The sequence below is a fragment of the Chinchilla lanigera genome, unplaced genomic scaffold (assembly GCF_000276665.1).
Source record: "Chinchilla lanigera isolate Chin_1 unplaced genomic scaffold, ChiLan1.0 scaffold00103, whole genome shotgun sequence".
NCBI lineage: Eukaryota > Metazoa > Chordata > Mammalia > Rodentia > Chinchillidae > Chinchilla > Chinchilla lanigera.
Genome location: NW_004955504.1, coordinates 1,139,869 through 1,149,446, shown reverse-complemented (window position 1 = coordinate 1,149,446; position 9,578 = coordinate 1,139,869).

Sequence of the window (9,578 nt, the reverse complement as noted above, 5' to 3'; positions counted from 1 at the left end):
CAAACATTCACACACAATCACACATGTGTGCACATGCTTGTAAATGTGCAAACATGCATGCCGGTCACACTCATGTACAAGTACAGCACACACTGAGCACACCTGCTCAGTCCTTCAGGCGAGCAACGTAATACACCCAAATGCAGGGCATGCACATACAGTACACAGGCGTGTAGAGTTACCTGGTGGCCTCTATTCACCGTGCTGAGTTGTGTGTTTAGGAGAAGAACAAAGACAACATGCCTTGTCATGCTCACAGCCCCAGAGGCTCCAGGGTTGTCCCCGCCAAGCCACACCATGCCGGGGCAGGTGGGTTTGTGTGATGGGCACCCTTGGTCTGAGTAGGTGCATGAGCCCAGCCCAGCTCAGGGATGCAGGCGTCATGGCCCTGCCCTCCCCACTGACACCATTCTGTCACCTCCCATCAGGTCTGAGAGGACAGCACACACCTCCCAGGTGACAGGGCTTGGGGAAAGCTCTTTTCCAGTTTATTTTTCTAAATTTCTTTCTTGAGCATAGGCCAAAATTGTTTTTGTATACACAATAAAATCGAGCTGCTGTCTTGGGCAGTCTTGCGGCTTTAGATCCTTGTTTCTCCCTCTGCTGCAGTAAAATACCCTTTGTGCCACCAGGAGCCAGAGATCGGCCTGTCAAGGGTTAGACAACATCAAACCCCAGTGACAGCACAGCAGGACCCTGCTCCTGTCGGGAAATGCTGCAACTCACCTGGGGCCGGGGTGTTTTCAGGAGGCCTCCCAGGCCTGCTGGGGCAGAGCTCGCTCAGGACCTGTCTCCCCAGGTGCCTGGGACTCCCAGGCTCCTGACCTCCTAGCTTGGAGCCTCACTTGCTCTGTGCCTCCTCTTTCCGGAGAAACTGGCCATAGGGCAGTGGATGCCCAGACCTGCTCCTGCACCCATCTACATAACCATGTTGGGAAAACTGACCACTATGTGGCCCCCACCTTGCCCCAGGGGCCTTTGTAACTCATTGTAACTCGGGCAAGTCAGGAAGTCTCGGCTTCCCACCCAAGCAAGGAACAGTCTCGGCAGGAGCTCACAGAGGGCCCCCCAGGATCCCCAAGCCCAACCTGCCTGGGCGCTCCCCCTTCCTTCCTCGCCTCACTAGGGGCCTCCCTGAGGACCACCCGGACCCCGCACACCCGGCCCCTAACCCAGCACAGGCCCCTGTCTCAGCACTGCGAAGGCTGTCCTGGCTGAGGGAGCCCTGGGCCCCAAGCTCCGTCTCCACAGGGCCTGCCTGGACCAGCAGACGATGCTGCCTCCCGCTGCCATAGCCCGTGAAGTGCCAGTGGCACAGCAGCGTGGCCAGGGCAGAGCTTGAAGGAGCCCCGTCCTCCCACAGTATGCCCTGGGCACTCTCGCTGTGGCAGGTTTGGGGCACCAGTGGAGACCTGCACCAGCCTCAACCTCCTCACCCCGCTTTTCTCAGGCAGGAGCCCCAGCCTCCTCAGGTCCCCTCAGACCCACACCTGGCTGTGGACCACTGCTTCGGGGCCGGGGCTTCCGGGCCCTGGGTCAGCCTGGGAGCGTCTGCCAGGCACCGGCCACCCTCAACCTGCAGTGCACCTGGAGGAACGTGGTCTCCTGACGTGGGCACATGCCAAGGAAAGTGGCCAGGCCATGAGACAGCTCTGCCTGTTGTTCCACCAGGCAGTGGTCCCAGTGCTGTGGCTCCATCCTGACCCTGGCAGAGCTCCTTCCGTCTTGAACTGCTGGCCGCGTCCGCCTCCACCATCCCTCAGCAGACCTCAGTTAGGGCTCTTTCCCTTAGCATCATCTTCTGGGGCCACCTCCCAGGGAGAGGAAGGAGCGGGACACACATGGGACGACCCTGGCATGGGGGACAAAGCAGGAGGGCAGCCTCGCTGTCCAGCAAGCTCCCGGCCAGGAGCCTCCCAGCCCTGCTCCCTTCTCCTCAGCCGCTGACCCCTTCCTGCTGTCCTGGGGTGGGCTGGGGGGGACACCGAAGCCCAGGGCTGCCGAGTCCAGAGTAAAAGCAGGCGCCTGTGCTGGGTCCTATAAATCTTGGGTAAAATCCATGAAGTGCCCTGTATTTCATTTCTTTGTTATTACCGCACAGCAGAAAAGAGACTCCCTGGCCTTGGAGACAGCACACAGGCCGTGAGGCCAATCCAGGATGGAGGAAAGCGAGCCCTGAAGACGGTGGGAAAACCCTTCGGCCATGTGGCTGAGAAGGAACAGAAAAGACAAGCAAACTGGGCACCGGGCACCCGAGGGCAGAGACTCTCCGCGGAGCCCTGAGTGCGTCAGGGAGACAGGCGTGGAGAAGCCAGCGACTGCGCGAGCTCACAGTCACGAGGGAGGGAGCAGTGCCTCCTCCTGGGGCTCACCGCCTCGAAGCTCCCCAACCCCACCTTTCCCACAGCCCCTGCCTGATGCCACGTTACCTAGGGAGGGCCTCACGCAGGCCGTCACTGGCCAGGATAGCAAGCCGCCTGTGACCCCGGGTCCAGCCAGAGACCAGCTGGACGGTGCTCCCATTCCAGGGAGAGCCACCAAGCCACACACACCCATGCGCCCACCGTCGGGGCACCCGTGTCACACAGACGCCTTCACCAGATGCCTTGCCCGCTGAGTCCTGCCTCTGCCTGGCATAGCATGGCTGGGCAGGTCTGCAGCCAGGCCCGGGTCACTGTGGTCTGCCCGCTGACTGGTGCTGACTTCTTAGCTACCATGGTGTGTGTGACAGATGTTGCTTACTTAGGTGTTTCTTTACATTCTACTGTCCTATAATGTATCCCTCATTCTTCTATACAGTGGCTAAATCTGAAAAAGCAAAACCAGCTATTATTTTAAAATTGTATCTGAATCGATTCTTTAACCCAAATGGAGTCTTTTCTCTCTCTTCTAAAAGGGAGGAGAACACCCCTGTGCCCGGGTGGGAAAGGCCCCCATCTGGCCACTGGTCACTGGATCTTAGCTGGAACATGACTCCACAATGAACAGCATCTGTGTGAGAGTGCTGAATCCAGCTCCCACCAAACTAGCAACATCTTTCACGTGTCCACCCATCTACTCACCCACCCACCCACTCACACACTCACCGGTCCATCGACCCATCCATACCAACTTCCACATGTCCATCCGTCCATGCACCCAGACATTCACCCACCCACCCATGCACATACATACACACATACCTTCCACATATACACCCATATATATCCATCCACCAACTATTCACTCATCCACCCAGCCATTCACCCACACATCCATACACGCATATATCCATGTGTTCATCTCTCCATCCACCCACACATACATACATGCAGTCACATATCCTTCCACCCACCCAGTTTTTCACTCACCCACCCATCCACCTAACCATTCACCTTCCACCCATACGTACACGCATTTGCATATCTGTCCATCCATCCATCCGTCCATCCATCCACCACCCATTCAGCCACAACTTCCACCAAACCACAGAATCCTCAGCTTACCTATAATGTAAGCTGTCCTCCAGGTGAGTGGGTGGGCACCTTGCCGTGAGCACGGGATGCTACCTACAATGTGGTGAGCCTCGCAGGGAAGCAGCAGATGTGCCCGGCTTCCCCTTCAGGCACTCTGAGGCTCCGTCCTACACAGGCCGGAGCTCCCTTCCTCTGGGGCACAGGACATGTGCTGAGGGTCAGGAAGGTGGGCCTGTGCTAGGGCACAAAGACATTCCTGAGGCGCAAGGTGCCATGGGGTACAGGGGCAGCCTGCTGACCCTTCATACATACTCTGAGTGCCCAGATCCATCTCGGGCCCCGTGGCCTTTGTGTCTAATGAGATGCACCAGAGAACTGACGTGACCTTCGACATCCTAATAATGAAGGCAATGATGCTCCCTGTTATTTCTGCCCGTGAGGTTAAATGGAGGCTTCAAATAAATAAATAAATAAGTAACCCGCCGTCGGGGTCAATTACCTCCGCAGATCTCCAGAGCAGCGAGGAGAATCGGCCACTGAAATGAAGGTGAAAAGCCACCCTGGAGGTCCTAGAGTTGGTGGCTGAGCTCGTGCCCGGGTCTCCTGAGGCGCCTATCCTGCACTGCAGAACCCGAGAGGCCTGGATGCCCACCCTGGTTGCAGACCTCAACCTGTGTGCCTACCACGAAGGACCAGGTCCTGGCCACTACTGGGGATGACACAGAAGGCGGGACCAGCACGCAATTTAATTGCTTTCCCTTCCTCCCTCGGGTGTGCATATTATATTATACTGAAAGGTAATTATGCAGCTCAAGTAAAATGTCACCCAGGTGCTGCCCAGGAAGCGTGGCACAGATGTGCATTGCCTGCTTCCGAGCGGCAGACGCCTCCGTCCCTCTCGGTCATACACCACCATGTGTGTTCACGGCACGAGAGATGAGCTTGCTGTTGTTTTTCTCCTCCCTTCCCCTCGCAGTCCCAAGCTGAGTGGCCTCGTTGGCAATGATTGATTACCCAATATCTAATTAAACCTGATCCAATCACTTATTATGCAGAGTGGAACAAACAAACTGAAGGGACTGTCAGCGCGGTGATTGATGACGCAGCCAGCCCGGCTTTTGTGGCTCCTAATGTCCCGACGCTTGTTACAACCAGGCAGAGCCACGCCGGACCAAGCGCCTGTCACTCCCCTGCTGGCCCACCACCCCTTCCCCGCGTGGACTTCAGGGGAGAAGCGGACAGGAGCAGAGGGCACCGGGGGCCTGGGAGTGGCGGGTTCTGTGTGGGCTGGTGACATAGTGAGAGTCCACCCCCACGGTCCTCAGTGGCCATGAGTGGCAAGGCTGGGGGTGAAGCAGGCGGCGCGTGTGTGCGTGTGGCGGTCATGTGAGTGTGAGTGCGTGTGCTGCGCGGTGTGCCCGCGCTGCTGTGTGCCCGACCCCAGGAGCCCGCGGGCTGGCAGCACGCTGGAAACCCCTCCGGGAGAGTGACAGATAGGACATTAAAGCAACTCCAGCACGGTGATCATTTCTTCTCTATTGTCTGCCAGGCGGGATTCTCTTAGCAGCTCTCATTTATAAATTTTTCAGTTTTAATGTTTTAATTATTTAAAATGCAAATAAGTTCAAGAAGAAAGCAGCAGAAAATACAAATTCTCTAAACAGACTCCCCTCCTGAGGGTCCTTGGGAGTGTGCAGGCCCCAGCTCTGGCCGCCCTGGTCCTGTCGCAGCCCTCCTGGGGCTCCCGGTCCTCAGTGCGGGGCAACTCATCTCAGCCCACCCCTGGCCGGTGAGCTGGGGACCAGCATGGGGTGTGCAGACACAGAGAGTCTGTCCCTGCCCTGTTGTTCCTGGCATCGCCATGCCAGCTCCGTGGAGAAGCCCCGGACCGGAAACCCACATGGAGGAGCCCAGCATCCCCAATGTGCACACAGTCAGCATGCGGCCAAGCCTGTGAGGAGCGCTTAGTCCTGCAGTTCCGACCCCTCTGGGAAATCTGGAGGGGAGCAGGGCTTTAGGCCTGGCCAGCCTGCAGGACGGCAGCCACTCACGTCCACCTCCTCGCACCTTGAGCCCTGACCCATCCTGCGCTCCTGCTACACTGAAAGCACAAAGCTGCAGAAGCAACTCATGGGGCACCTTTCTCATGGGGAGAAGGGCTACAGCTTGGTCAAATTCCAAGCACCTGTGAAGTTACCACAAAGCGCTATTTCTGTATTTCCCGAGCAAATGCCGCACCTGGGGCAAACTCGCCCTCTGCAGCCTCCTCTGCCCAAGGCCAGCAGCACAGGGCACCTGTGTAGCAGCGCTGGGGTCCCATAGGTGCAGCGTCCTCCCCACTAGGAGAGTAGAGAAGGTGTGGACTTGGAGCCAGGACCCACACCTCCATTTCTTTCTTCTGAATGAACTGCACCTCACAATTGGCCATCTAAACTCTGCTGGTGTTAAAAAGTAGAAAACACATCCACATCCTATGTTCGGAGTTTTTCCTAACTCCTGTGTGGGGTCTCTACGTGGATCCCAGAGCCCCCTACCCCAGCACCCAGCCCTTCTCCCTGACTCGGAGTGTGTACCTCCCTACTCGGGGGCCACCCTGCAGAGCTGCACTTGAAGCCGGCTGCTTCCGCTTCCCCAGCAGCCATTTTCAGGGGAAGATTGCCGAAGATTGCACGCATGGGTCGGGTGGATCTATCAGGACCGTAGGTATAGCTTGTCCTGATGAGCGCAGCCCTGACGCTAGCCCTGCCCCTTCTGAAGGAGAACCCTGCACTTCACAGGCTGTGTGGAGTGCAGGGCAGGGCCGGGTCTGGTCGGTTGGGGCAGAGCTTGAGCACCAAGTACCACGGGGACCTCAAGGAGCAGAGACCCTGGGTGAGACGCAGAGCCTGGGAGAGTTTGGAGCCCCCAGAGACCTCTCCTGCAAGACGGCGGCCAGTGGAGGCCCAGCCCTGTGAGCCCAGGATCCTCGGGACCCTGCCTGCTTCCCTCTAGCCTCCTGGGCCTGCCTCACTCCTGTCCGGGCTCACTGCCTGGCCTCTTCTTTCAGAGTCTCTGAGTGAAGACAGGAAATAAAGGGCAGAGAGGCACTCTCAGGCAGCGGGAATGGTCCTGCTAATGCTGCCGTCCTGGGGGTGCTCTCAGACGGAGGCCGTCACTCTCCCCACCTCATCTGTGACTCAGGGCTTGGGGACAGGGTGGTGCCACAGCGGACGATGGTCAGGGAGTCATTTCTGCACTGGCCGGGCTCTGGGAGGTGCTGAAGCCCTGGTGTGGGCTCTGCACAAGGGGTCGCAGCCCAAGCCGTGGAGCCATGGCTTCAGAGTCACGGAGAAAGCTCACTTTGACACTGCTATGCCCACAGAGGACAGCTGAACCCATCTGCCCAGCTTCGAGGGAGCTACAAAAGCCACCTAGGGAAGAAACAACCTCCTCAACCTGGCAAAGGAGAGCTTCACTAGCACACTGAGGCCGAGTTCCAGAAGGAGCTAAATTCACCCCAGAAAGGTTATTTCAGGTGGGGCTGCTGGTGCCTTCCTCTAAATTTTCACTTCAATTAATCTCAGGAAATTTGGAGTCTGGTCCCCGTGACAGTAGCCTCTGGCTCCTTCGGAGTGACTGCCGAGGAAAAATTATCTGACACATATCAAACAAGCAAGAAACGACACTGGACAGCATTAATCAAAACTTTCTCATTTCCCAAAGAATTAAGCATTAAATAATTAATCCCAGCACTACAGGCAGCTGTAAAAGAGGCCTCCTGCCTCCCTGCTGGTAAGAATTTGTCCTTGTCTAAAAGACTAGATTGATATATTTATTATTTATCAGATTAATCATGGCCAGGAACATTATAGATTGGCAGCCGGGCCCAGCCAGCGCTGGCATCTGGCACGGTCCACAGCAGCAAAGAGCAGCGGGTGGAGGACAGAGGAGGAGCTCGAGCGCTGTCCTTACAAAGAGGGGAGAGGAGAGAGTGGAGGAGTCAGGTGCTGCTCAGTGACCCACGTGGGAGGTAGGGCTCACTGGGGACCCTGGAGCCCGCTGAGGGTGCCAGTGCCACCTGTGACACGTCCAGCTCGGGACTTCTGCCCACCGCCCCTCCACTCCCGGAAGGAACCTCTTCCCTCCCTCCGTGTAGCAGAGTGTTTCCAGGCTAGGTCCCCAGATGGTGCAGCCATCTCAGGGTCAGGGGCTCCAGGCAGTCACAGCAGGTGTCCACAGGTGGACAGCCACTTTCCAATATGGTGGTCTGAGGCAGAGGAACGTTGGGTGGCCCAGACCCCCTCAATGAGACTGACCCAGACACGTGGACCTGCCCGTAGCGCTGGACCATGGCACAGGTCACGGAGACAGAGCTGCGCGGGCTCTGCAGCCATGCGGAAGAACGTGAAGCCCTCAGACCTCACGGCATATTCTCAGCACAGTGAGAAATGTGGTGTTTCCTGCGGGACACTGGGAGTGTTTGCTGGGCTCACGGTGGTATGGCGGGCAGTGCCCCCCAGCCGGGCACAAGAACACTGCAGAGCTGCTCCCCAGCAGCCACTCCCTGTGATTGCCTGGGTGTCACTTTCTTTCTCCTGGCACGGCTGCCTCTGACCCCTGAGGGTGGCTGCCTCAGCGAGAGCAGTGCACAACCCCTGGAGTGAGAGGCCAGGAATGGAGAAAGTGAGTGACAGGTGTCTGCTGGGGCGTGGGGGGCTCTCCTGGGGATGCAGCCTTCTGGGCAGGTCCAAGAGCCCAGCCCCCTGCGGACAAGGACACACCCAACATCGCCTCCTCGTTCTGGTCCCCTAAGCACAGCTAAGCACTGCAGGATGCGGCCAGCAAATGTAAAGAGAGCAGTGCAGCCAATCACTCTAAATGCTCCTTGAGAGTGAAGGGGACATTTCAGGCAGGGCCAGCTTGATTCTCTTGGAACTAGAGCCTGACCTGAAGCCACTCCGGCAATGACCAGTTGGCGTCGCTGGCCTGGAGCATGCGTGTCGCTGCAGCTCTGTCACTGACATCCCCTGCAGACACAAGGCTATCACTGACCCCAGCAATCAGGGTCACCCCTGGACCACATGCATCACCCTCTGTACTGTGGTTCATAAAGGGCCAGCCACAGCCCCCCAGCCCCACCTGGGGTCAGAGGACACAGTTCTTCCGGGAGACACACAGAGGGATCTGGGAGCATCGGTATCTTCAGGCTGGGAGCCCAGGCTCTTCTCCCAGCAGACACTGCAAGGTCTGGGGTGGGGACTTGGGCTGCCTTTCTACAGTGAGGGTTGGTTAACAACTAAGATAAAAGTTCTTGGTTTCCAGATGGAAAAACTAAGGCACTGACAGCTGGGTGTGGCTTCCCAGTGCTGCCCCGTGGCCACGCTTAACTCCAAGTCATTCCTTCCCCAGGTAATTTAACCGGTGCAGTAAGACCACCACCTGTTTAAGGAATATATTAAGAGTCTGCTCATGCCACTGGGGACTGCAGAAGGATCATCACTGGTGGGTTTAGAAAAGGGGCAAAGAGAATGAATAATTTAATTTCCATTGCCCAACAAACTTGCAAACCTTTTAAAGCCACCTGTGTTGTTTCCCTTTTAGTCCAATTAATGACATGGTTTTCATCATTGTCAATAGCACAAGTACCTTCTGAGCATCACCGTGTGCTGAGCCCTCCACACAGATGTCCCCTGCAGGCCTCTCAGGGCTGGTGGCACACCAGGGTGAGCAGGGGGCCCAGAAGGGCCAGAGGAGGCCAAACACAGGTGGATCAAAGGGAACCAGCCAGTGGAAGACCCGTAGACAGTGTGCCCTCAGGAAGCCCCTGCAGGCTACTGCAGCTGGACCACCCAACAAGACAGGACAGGACTGCCCACACCAAGGCCTGTCATGAACTGGATCTTCACACAGGGAAATTCATAGTGCCAGGAAGATCCCACCTGCTAGGCTGCAGTGAAGCATAGCAAGTGCTCGGCCTAATACAACCAGCCACGTATCTGCTGAGTTCAGTGGAGTTGTGTGTTAGATGTGAGTGGGCCCACTGCAGTCACCAAAGCCCCTTCCCTTCCCTTCCCTTCCCTTCCCTTTCTTTCCTGGTAGTACCTGGGATTAAACTCAGGACATGTTTGAGCTACATGCCCAGCA